Raw genomic sequence first — 12,527 nt, forward strand, 5'->3', positions numbered from 1 at the left:
TTCCCAAGGAAAGGTAAAGAAGCTGACAAAAGACAGGAAAACCAAGGATGGAAGGGAGGTGGAACCAATTAGAATTAGGAGGAATCAAACCTTAGCTTAGAGGTTTGAAGGGACAGAACCAGGGTCATTATGATGTGGGATAAAATAGGATCAGGAATTGAGTGCAGGCATTGGGGACAGGATGATGAAGTGGGGGACTAAGGTTCTGGAAGAGGAGGGAATAGAAGGGGTCAGCAGCAGATTTTGAGGAATATGGGATGATAGGAGAGAGTAATGGATCTAGGTCTGGATGAGGATGGGAAAGGACCTAGGACCAGTAGGGGAAGGGTTGTGGTGGCGATTTAAGTAAGAAAGTGGGGAGGAAGCACTAACAGATAGGAAAAAGAAGAAATTGATTTCAGGGAAAGGGGCAAGACATTACATCAGAAGGTGGGGAGAGGAATTTGGTTTAGGAGCTAGGGAGAACAGGGAAGAATTTAGGGTCAAGAGGGAGGAAGATAAGGGCAAGGGATAAGCAAATTATCTGGGTCCTGGGTTTTTTCCCCGGAGATGACTGAATCAGGGAAGGTTTTCTGCCAATATTTATGCCCATCTCTGTTTTATCATTGAACATTTTTTCATTCCCTGCTCTAACAAGACTCTGAACACCTTGAGGGCCAGGCGTTCTGTTCTGTCCCCAGAGTCCAGTTTAGAATCTGGGAAAGAGTTGGCAGTCTAAACATGTTTGCTGTATGAATTTATGGCCCCAGAGAAAAACAGTATTTTCTTTTGAGAGATACTTGGAAGTGGTCATGCTAGGGGCCATCTGGAGATGGGCATTCATAGCTGACTAGAAAAAAAATCTGCCCTGAAGGAGTCTATGGTGGGAAAAGGCAGAAACATAGGCAATAACCCCAAGGGTCATGTAAAGATGAGCCCAGTATCACTAGCGAGGGTGTGGTATGAGGTTCACAAAGAAGGGGCTTCTTGAGATAAGGATAAATAAGCATTAACCAGGTGGGCAAGGAAAGATAGAGCACTCCAGAAAGTTGGACTAGCACAAGCAAAACCAGTTATGCTCCAGGAGAGTGGTGAGAAGTTGAGACATCTGTAACTGGTAACAGGTTTCCTAGATTAAGGCAACAGCCAGGCCCAGGCTGACTGGCTTTGCAGGTCAAATTAAAGAATTTGGAATTCATCCTGTTGGCAACTAAGACCTATATGCAGAGGGATAACAAGATCATATTTAACTATATGAAGTTAACTCTGGTAGTAAACACAAGGCACAGAACAAACACAAAGGAAACTATTACCTAACAGTCAAGTCTTATAAAAATTTATAATAGACTGCTGTATTAGGAAATTAAGTCAATGGAATGGTGGTGGGGAAACAAGATTGCAGCAATATAGAGATTGGGACAGGAGGAAAAGAATAAGAGTGATGAGGGGGACATTTGAAGTAGAAGCACCGTCAAAGAAATGTTATTTAAATAAACTACATATTTGCATGTTTGTAAATGAGACCAGAGCTGGGGACCAATGTCCAAGATTGTCATGGCACCTGTGCCAGTTTGGATGTATTATGTCCCCCAAAATGGCATGCTCTTTGATACAATTTTGTGGGGACAGATGTATTAGTGTTGATTAGATTGGAATCCTTTGAGTGTTTTCATGGAGATATGACTCAATCCACTGTGAGTGAAATGTTTGATGGGATAATTTCCATGGAGGTGTGATTCTACCCATTCAGGGTGGGTGTTAATTGGATCACTGGAGTTGTATAAAGTAATTCACAGAGAGAAGGACCTCAGAGCAACTGGGAGTGACAATTTGAAAAAGAGCTGCAACTAAGAGAGGACAAAACGCCCCAAGAGCAACATTTTGGAGAGTTCCATTTTGAAATGCAACCTGGGAGGAAGAGGATGCCAACCACATGCCTTCTGAGCTAACAGAGGTTTTCTGGATAGCAATGGCCATCCTTCAGTGAAGGTACCCTGTTGTTAATGCCTTACCTTGGACACTTTATGGCCTTAAGACTGTAACTTTGTAAACAAATAAACCCACTTTATAAAACCCAATCCATTTCCTGGTGTTTTGCAAAATGGAGGCATTAGCAAACTGGAACAGATTTTGGTACAGTGGGGTGCTGCTGTGTTTGCAAATAGCAAGCATGTTAGAACATCTTTTTTTTTTAATTGAGATTGTTCACATACCATACAACTATCCAAAGATCCAAAGTGTACAATCAATTGCCTATGGTACCATCATACAGCAGTGCATCCATCACCAATTAAATTTTTCAATTTTTAGAACATTTTCATTACTCCAGAAAAGAAATAAAGACAAAAAAGGAAACACCAATCCTCCCATACCCCTAACCACTGCCCCTCCATTATTGATTCATAGTTGTGGTATAGTAATTTGTTACTGCTGATGAAAGAATGTTAAAATACTACTAACTGTAGTATACAGTTTGCAATAGGTATATTTTTTTCCTAAATGCCACTTTATTATAACCTTCTAGTTATAGTGTCATACATTTGTTCTAGTTCATGAGAGGGATTACTAATATTTGTACAGTTATTCACAGACATTGTCCACCACAAGATTCCCTGTTTCATACATTCCCATCTTTTAACCTCCAACTTTCCTTCTGGTTATTTACATGACTCTGGGCTTACACTTTCCACCACCTTCACACACCACTCAGCACTTAAGTTATTCTCACAATGTTCTACAATCACTTTTGTCCATTTCTAAGTGTTTAAGTTCACCCTACTTGATCATTCTGGCTATGTAAGCAACTGCTCCTCATTCTTTAGCCTAGTTCTATAACCTGCTGTTCTAGTTTGCTAATGCTGCCATTTGTCCTGGTGTCCCACATTCTCCTAATCTTCCTCTTTCAGCCATACTCACAGTCACCTTTGTTCAGTGTATTACATTGCTGTGCTACTATCTCCAAAAATTATTGTTGAATCCTCTCACTCCTGTCTTTTCCTTTCTGTCTGCAGTTCTTCCTTTGGTGTTTCCTGTAGAGCAGGTATCTTGTTCACAAACTCTGTCATTATCTGTTTGTCAGAGAATATTTTAAGCTCTCCCTCATATTTGAAGGACAGTTTTGCCAGATGTAGGATTCTTTGCTGGCGGTTTTTCTCTTTCAGTATCATAAATATATCTCCCCACTTCCTTCTTGTCTCCATGGTTTCTTTTGAGAAAACTGCACATAGTCTTATCAAGCTTCCTTTGTATGTGATGGATCATTTTTCTCTTGCTGCTTTCAGGATTCTCTCTTTACCTTTGGCATTTGATAAGCTGATTAATAAATGTCTTGGTTAGGCCTATTCAGATCTATTCTGTTTGGGGTATGCTGCACTTCTTGGATCCATAATTTTATGTCTTTCATAAGAGATGAGAGATTTTTGTTGATTATTTCCTCTATTATTGATTCTGCCCCTTTTCCCTTCTCTTCTCCTTCTGGGACACCAATTACATATACATTCCTGCATTTCATTTTGTCCTTAAGTCCCCAGAGACATTGCTCATATTGTTCCATTCTTTTCTCTGTCTGTTATTTTGTGTGTAGACTTCCAGTTGTCTGGTTCTCCAGTTCCTGAGTGTTTTCTTCTGCCCCTTGAGATATGCTGTTGTATGTTTCCATTGTGTCTTTCATCTCTTGTGTTGTGCCTTCCATTTCCATAGATTCTGCCAGTTGTTTTTCTGAACTTTGGTTTCTGCCTTATGTACCCCCAATGTTCTCATTATATGCTTCATCTCTTCTGCCATATCTTCCCTCAAATTTTTGAATTGATTTATTATTAGTTGTTTAAATTCCTGTATCTCAGTTGAAGTGTAAGTTTGTTCTTTGGACTGGGCCATAACTTTGCTTTTCTTAGTGTAGGTTGTAGTTTTCTGATGTCTAGCCATCTGATTTCCTTGGTTACCCCAATCAGGTTTTCCCAGTTGGGAATGGGCTCAGGTGCCAGAAGGAGGTAATAGTATCATGTCTCCCTGCAGGTGTGTATTAGAAGATTGGAACCCCCTGTGAGGCCTCAAGTCACTGTGCTTTTCTGCCCAGCAGGTGGCACCTATCAGGCTGAAGCTCCAGACTTGTGTATGGAGTTGTGACCTGTGGCTATTTTCCTCCAGGCCTGGTTATGAATGGAAGGATGGTTCTAGAGCTTGGCACCACCGTCTTCCTCTTAGGGAAAGTATACCCCCTAGAGAGATGTCATTTACATTTGAATAGTTTCTCTGCCTGTACTGTCTCCACCCTTGTCTGTGTCAGAGTGCTAGGAATTGAAAATGGCTCAGGCTTTCTCCAATGATCCAAAAGAGACAGAAAACCCCCTTCAGGGCCAGTCCACAGCCACCCTCTGGCTCTCCAAGGTTGTTCATCACCAAAAGCCTCTGCTTGTTGGGGATTTGTATCTTTTATTGAGCAGTCCACATTTGTTAATTATACCCCCAGTTGGAGCTCAGATGAGCTACATTCACTTGATCAGAGCATGCTACTCTCTAGCATCATGAGGCTTTGCAGTTTGGGCCATGGGAGGAGGGGGCCCCTGGCTTGGATCCACAGTTTTTACTTACAGATTTTGTGCTGTGATCTTGAGCATACCTCCCAATTCAGGTTGGTGTATGATGAGTGGACAGTCACATTTGTCCCCATGCAGTTATTCCAGATTATTTACTAGTTGTTCCTGGTTGTATTTTAGTTGTTCCAGGGGGACAATCTAGCTTCCACTCCTCTCAATGCTGCCATCTTCTTCCATCTCTGGAAAAGCTTTTTAAAGGGATAAGGGGAAGATTGTGGAAGACTTGTGAGGAGTTTAATATAAAAGGCCTAGACTGCTTTGAAGAGACTGTTTGTGGAAATATGGACTCTAAAGATACTTCTGATGAGATCTTGAGCAGAAATGATGAATGTGTTGTTACACACTGGAAGAAAAATTATCCCTGTTTTCAAGTGGCAGAGAATTTGGCAAAATTGAGTCCTGGTGCTGGATGGAAGTAAGAATTTGAAAATGATGACCTGGGATACTTAGCTGAAGAGATTTCTACACTAAATATCTAGAATTGGCCTGGATTCTCCTTGCAACTTATAGTAAAATTCGAGCAGAGAGAGATAAACTTAGAACTGAACTCTTGATTTCAAAGAAACCAGAAGCTGATGGTTCAGAAAACTGGGTTTCCAAAAGGCAAGACACCAGGAGATACAGCCCCACATGAGGATTTAAACAAACATGGAATCCAGCTGCCATTTCTGTACAAGCCAGGATTGGAGATGGAGTTATCCAGAAGGAATCTGTGGAAAGTCCCATTGCCTGACAGTTTTGAGCCCTGTAACAAACAAATTGAAGGAAAAATTTCTTCAAAGATAAAACCATGGAGGTTGAGGTCTGGAGTTATGAGGTCTTGGGCTGGGAGAGCAGAGCAGCCCACGTTTGTGGAAAGGGTCAAGAGCAGGCTTTCTGCCTCAATGCTCAGGAAGAGAGCTGCCACCCCAGGCCCCAGAGAGGGTGGAGCACATTTCCCAGGATTGGGGAGAGCCTGATCACACCCCACTCTTCAGAGAGGAAAGAGTTTTTGCCCCAGAGAGGCAGAGTCCAGTTGGCACCCCTATATTGAGGAGGGTGAAGCCTAGAAAAGGTGGTCTCCCCAATGTGTGGATAAGTCGGAGCACTCACCCCAGCATTTGGAGAAAAAAGATGGCAGCATAAGCCTTTGGAAAGTGTGGGAGTCCCACTCTCTCAAGCCCCAAGGATCCAAGTCATTATGTAAATGACTCTCAGACTTTGAAATTGAATGGAGTTTGCCCTGTGGGTTTTAGGAATTCTTTTGGCCCCTTAAACCCTGTTTTCCTTTCAGTTTCTCCTTATGGCAATAGGAATGTTTATCCTATGACTGTTGCTCCTTTGTATATTGGAAGCCAATAAGTTGTTCTAAGTTTCACTGGTCCACAGCCAGAGGGGAATTTTGCTTTAGGACAAGACAACACACGTAACTGATTTTGATGGGATCTTGTACTTAACTATTGCTCCTGAAATGATTTAAGTTTCTTTGATATTGTGATGGGATGAATGTACATTGTATATGGAAAGATCAGGTCATTTTGGGGTCCAGGGGATGGAATGTGCCAGTTTGGATGTATTATGTTCCCCCAAAACACCATGGTCTTTGATACAATCTTGTGGGGACAGATGTATTAGTGTTGGTTAGATTGGAATCCTTTGAGTGTTTCCATGGAGATGTGACTCAGTCCACTATGAGTGAAATGTTTGATTGGATAATTTCCATGGAGGTGTTACCCTGCACATGCAGGGTTGGTGTTAATTGGATCACTGGAGTTGTATAAAGGAATTCACAGACAGAAGGACCTCAAAGCAACTTAGAGTGACATTTTGAAGAAGAGCAAACAGACACCAGCCACATGCCTTCTGAGCTAACAGAGGTTTTCCAGATGACAATGGCCATCCTTCAGTGAAGGTATCCTGTTGTTGAGGCCTTACCTTGGGCACTTTATGGCCTTAAGACTGTAACTTTGTAACCAAATGAACCCCCTTTATAAACGCCAATCCATTTCCTGGTGTTTCACAAAATGGCAACATCAGCAAACAGGGACAGTGTCCTTTGAGAATTGAAGGAAGGCTATAGACTCTCAATAAAAAGTTAACCTAGGCACATAGAGGAATGTGATATGCAATTTCAGGTTTAATATCCCACAAAACCTACCTATGGCCATTTTAGCTGGGGTTTCACACTTTAAAGCCTCTGGCTGTTAAAGCCAGCCATGGAAATGTAACACTTTCAGTAAATCAATTTCTGTCTTTCTCAATACCCTCCCCTATACACTTTTTTCACCTTGGAACTTTTGGCTGTATTAATTCTATAGTGCAACAGTTTTCTAAAAAGGACAGCCTTCTTTCAGAAAAACAATGATAGATCACAAGGAGCATCAAACAACTCAATGTAATTTTACAAAAAAGTACATAACTAAGTTTTTTTAGTTAAAAACATAAAATGTTATTACACCATTTAAATATATAATTCAAGTGTTGTGGCCAAATAAGAGAAAAATAGCTAGCAAGAGATGGCATGTGTGGATGAAAAGACAAGACAACATTAAAGAATTTCATTTATTAAGCCTTCCTAATTAGGCCATTTGTATACATACTTTAACTTAAACCTTCATCACTAAAGTTAAGTATTTGCACCATTTTAGAAATGAAGATTCCAAGGCTCCATGAAGATAACAAGATTGCCCAAGGACACATGCAGGAAGTTTATGTCATTCAATTTTCCCCTCTGAATTGGGCTTCTTTTGCAAGGAGAGACAGTTTTAGTCCAAATTTGTTACCTCTCCTAATGCACTGCTCTTTTAAGAATGTGACTCTTGAATTTATTTCTCTCATTTCTGATTCTACTTGGGATTCTTATTTAGTGTCTTGGAGATACCTGCAACAGACAGAATGAACATCTTGCCAATATGGTCCCAAGTGTCCTTTATCCCCAAGTTACTGTCCTTTTACTCTGGCATCTATGATAGCTGGTAATGTGGATTTTAACAGACAGACAGCAGAGGAGTCACCAAGGAATTTGAATACCTTCAGGTTGACCAGCATGTTTGGGCAGCTCTTATGGTCTGTTTAAACAAAACACATTCTTGTAGCCCATGTTGTACTTGCAATATAAGTTTTAAAAACTACCAATATTTTGAGGAAGTCACCCATGGGTTGATTTTCCAGACACCAATATTAGAAAACATAATTCTCTGAACTCTGCAATTCAGCTTCCCTTCAAATAGGAAAATATGGCAGAGGAGGGGTAGAGAGACACAGAGAAATATAGATACACATACATAATTCTTCATTCACTAATTTCTCAAACATTTACTGACAATGTGGAACAGGACAATCTGAGAATGTCCTGCTGCCTTTCCCTGTGATCCACAAAAGAACCCTGCACTGAAGACCAGATATGCTGGTCTGGTGCCTAAGATGGAAAATGAATGTGGGCTAACTCCTTCCTTGGGGCACCTTGTCATAAAACACATCCACTACTAGATAGTGTCTGTCAGTGCAGACCAGTATCTTTTTGTCCTGGGCATATGTAAATATCCTCAGAGACACCCTAGCTAAAAGAATGCATTTTATGGCATTGAGCAACCTCCCTGCTATGTCTTTTCACAGTAGGTAGGGCCAGAGTCCTTTGCCTGCCACACAAGAGAGGTGTGTGCATATCAACTCTGCATCAGCTGAGGAATGAGACCACTGGTCATGGAGGACCAATGCTCACTAGTGAAGCTATCAGTAAGGCAGTTACATTCAGTGCCTGTGTGAGTAGTCATGCCTTTGCTGGTGAACCTGACACCTGCAAATCATGGTTGCTATCCTCCATATGATGTAATTCCTCTTCTGGAGGTAGTAATGATTATTTCTCTTTCCCAACAGAAAACCTATTCCATCTGAGGTATTAGGGATACAGAGATGAATAAGTGGTTATTTCTGCCCTCAAGGAACTCACATTCTAATGGGTTAATCCTTCTTATCAAGGCTGTAACTCAAATTTCAACTCTAGCTGCCATACCCCACCTGACAAATAACCTGATTTAGCTCTAGAGCTCTATTTTTACCAAATCATACCATTTGATTGCAATGGTAAAGGTGATACATATATATTGATAAAACCACAGGAATGTCTTATCAGAGAGCCAAACACTATGCCAGGTATATAATAGTTGTTCAATGTAAATGTGCTGAAGGGACAGATAAATGTAGGTTAGTTAAGGTGAGTCTATATTTAATTTCCTCTATCAATGATTTATATATAATATATATTTATGTATGTGCATCACCACACATAGATACACAGATACTATGGTAGTATTGATAAAGGGAGGGGACATTGCAAGTCAGCCAACATTTGTTGAATGTCTAACATGTTAAACATCATGCTAAGCACATTAGTACATCATATTTAGCTCTCACAACATAATAAAGATGGGAGGGAGACATAAGGTTTAGAAATGTTAAGTGACTCATTCATGTTCACACAGTTAGAAAGATTGTTAAAATAGAAATTTTAGGCATCACAAAGAATCACAAGAGTCCAAAGGCATGGTAATGTAATAAAAGACATTAGAAATGTAGTTAACACTGCCAAGAGAGACATTTTGTATAGCCCTACATCTGGGCTATGAGACAGAAAAGCCAGTCAGTTTTGTAGACTGGTTAAACAGGGACCACAAATTAGAATTATATTGAACATATTGATGCTAAAAGCAATTTTTCTCAAGAAAAATAATTCTAAGAGAGACAGATATAAGGATTTTAGTCACACTCAGGTTGTATTATTTACTTCACACAGGCCCATATCAATAATATACTGTGCTCATTTAAATGTGTATGATGGGCAAGAGGGGCAAGATGAGGGCATAGAGAGGTGTGGAGTTTAGTTAGTCACCTGGAGCAACTAATAAACAACCAGTAACAACTAGTAAATAATCCGGAACAACTGCTGGGGGACAATTGTGACTGTGCACACATCATACAGCAACCTGGATTGGGTGGAATGGCTGAGATTGCAGCATAAAAACTGTATGTAAGGGAGAACCTAGCAGATGGTGGCTAGGTGAGACAGGGCTAAGGAACACCTCCGTGGAAAACACTAGATAAAGACCAGAGAGTGACCCAGAATACCGGTGTGCCAGCTGGACGAGATCTGTTAGTTCCCAGGGGCTGTATACTTGGTGAAACTGAGAGTCTGCATTCTGAAACAAGTGAGTAAGCTGGCTGGAAGTCCCGCAGCCATGCGGTGATCAGGGGAAAACAGGGTTTGGTATCTGGAGACCAATGGGCTCTTTTAATAAAAAAAAAAAAAAAAGAAAGAAAAGAAAAAAGGGGAAAAGCCAGGAGCGGCTGCAGGTGCGATCGGCTGCAGGTGCAATCGTGGGAAACACGCAGTAAAAAACAGCAAGAGGGGGCTGGGCCAGCCTCTTGGTGTCTGGCCTGGAAGATAGCCCGCTGCAGATATCCCTGGGGCCGGAGGAACGGAGCGGAGAGCCAGAAGCTGAAAGAATTCCCGTGGCTAGTAGCTCGCTCCCAGGAGGGCTGGATAAACTCCTGCCTGGGGCCGTGCCCACAGCCCAGAGCCCCGCCAGTTGTCCCGGAGCTGGGAAGGAGGAACTGTGTGAGGAGGGGGGTGTGGAGATGCCCCGTTGGGCCATTTTTGCATAAGGCTGAAAGCGAGCCAGTTCGGCCCGGCAGCCCGGGGCTTCCCTTGAGGGACGGCGCGCGCTGATGACATAGCACAGCATTACCTCACCAGAGGTCCTGGAGGATCACGGCTGGGCGAGGGGACCTGCTCGGAGATCCCAGAGACACTATACCAAGTCCGGTGGTTTGTGTGTCATCGAGAGAGAGGGGCTGGGGCTGAAATGAAATGAAGGCTTGGACTCTTGTGGCAGCCTTGAATCTCTGGGAACCAGGGGGATTTGAATATTGAGGCTGTCCTTCCTCCCTGACCACCCGTACAAGCACCCCGCATTCAGGGAGGATAGCTCCAGCAACACACCCAAGCTGAGTTCTCCGGCTGGACCCCACAAGAATCGTTTCCCCATATAACGCGGGGACAAGGTGGAGAACTGACTTGAGAGGTATAGGTGACTCACAAACGCCATCTTCTGGTTAGTTAGAGAAAGTGTATGTCACCAGTGTTTCTGAAAAATTAGATAGGTTTTTTTTTTTTTTTTTTTACAAATTAAAAGAACCCTGTCGAGCAGAGCAAATGCCAAGAGGCCAAAAACAACAGAAAATCTCAATGCATATGATAAAACCAGATGATATGGAGAATCCAACTCCAAACACACAGATCAAGTTATCAGAACAAATGAAATTCCTCACAGAATTAATCAAAGAAACACAATCAAGGAATGAAAGCATGGCAAAGGATTTAAAAGACATCAAGAAGACCATGGCCCAGGATATAAGCTACATAAAGAAGACCCTAGAAGAGCATAAAGAAGACATTGCAAGGCTAAATAAAAAAATAGAAGATCTTATGGAAATAAAAGAAACTGTTGGCCAAATTAAAAAGACTCTGGATATTCACAATACAAGACTAGAGGAAGCTGAACAACATCTCAGTGTACTAGAAATCCACAGAACAGAAAATGAAAGAACAAAAGAAAGAAGAGAAAAAAATAAAAAAAAAAATAAAAATGGATCTCAGGGAAGCAATAGATAAAATAAAACGTCCAAACTTAAGACTCATTGGTGTCCTGGAAGGGGAAGAGAAGGGTAAAGGTCTAGAAAGAGTATTCAAAGAAATTGTTGGGGAAAACTTCCCCAACCTTCTACACAATATAAATACACAAAGCATAAATGCCCAGCGAACTCCAAATAGAATAAATCCAAATAAACCCACTCCAAGACATATTCTGATCAGACTCTCAAATACTGAAGAGGAGCAAGTTCTGAAAGCAGCAAGAGAGAAGCAATGCACCACATACAAAGGAAACAACATAAGACTAAGTAGTGACTACTCAGTGGCCACTATGGAGGTGAGGAGGCAGTGGCATGACATATTTAAAATAATGAGAGAGAAAAATTTCCAGCCAAGAATACTTTATCCAGGAAAACTCTCCTTCAAATTTGAGGGAGAGCTTAAATTTTTACAGACAAACAAATGCTGAGAGACTTTGCCAATAAAAGACCTGCCCTACTTCAGATTCTAAAAGGAACCCTATCAACAGAGAAACAACAGAAAGAAGAAAGAGATATAGAGAATTTTAACAGAAATATATAGTACCTTACATCCCAAATCACCAGGACACTCATTTTTCTCTAGTGATCACGGATCTTTCTCCAGAAGGGACCATAAGCTGGGACATAAAACAAGCCTCAAGAAATTAAAAAAAAAAAAAAATTGAATATACTCAAAGCACATTCTCCAACCACAATGGAATACAAATAGAAGTCAATAATTTTTGAACTGTAACTCCACTATTTACTTCCTACATGATATAAATTACACAAACCCTAATGACAAATCAGTGGTTTTGAACTCAACGTAAAATATGTAATTTTAGACAACTATATAAAGGTAGGGGAATGGAGGAGTATAGGAACATAGTTTATGTGTCCTATTGAAGTGGAGGCAGTATCAAAGAAAAACAAGATTGTTATGGATATAAGAGGTTAATTTTAACCCCCACAGCAAGCACAAAGAAACTATCAGAGAATGTAACCATAGAGATGAATTGTAGAGTTCAGGTTAAGAGAAATGTGGGACGGTGCAATGGGGAGTTAAGAAATGAGGGTGGAGTTGCTGTTTGAGGTGAAGGGAAATTTCTAGTAATGGATGGTGGGAAAGAGCATTACAACATTCTAAAGGTGATTAATCCCACTGATGGAAGGCTAGGGAGTGGGTGGAATGGGAAGATTTAGGCTATATATATGTTCCCACAACTAAAAAAAAAAGTCTAAATAGATGATTGAATGCCAAGGATGAACTTGGATGGAATTAGAGGATAGAGGACAGGTGGCTCA

This window comes from Choloepus didactylus, chromosome X (genome assembly GCF_015220235.1).
Source record: "Choloepus didactylus isolate mChoDid1 chromosome X, mChoDid1.pri, whole genome shotgun sequence".
NCBI lineage: Eukaryota > Metazoa > Chordata > Mammalia > Pilosa > Megalonychidae > Choloepus > Choloepus didactylus.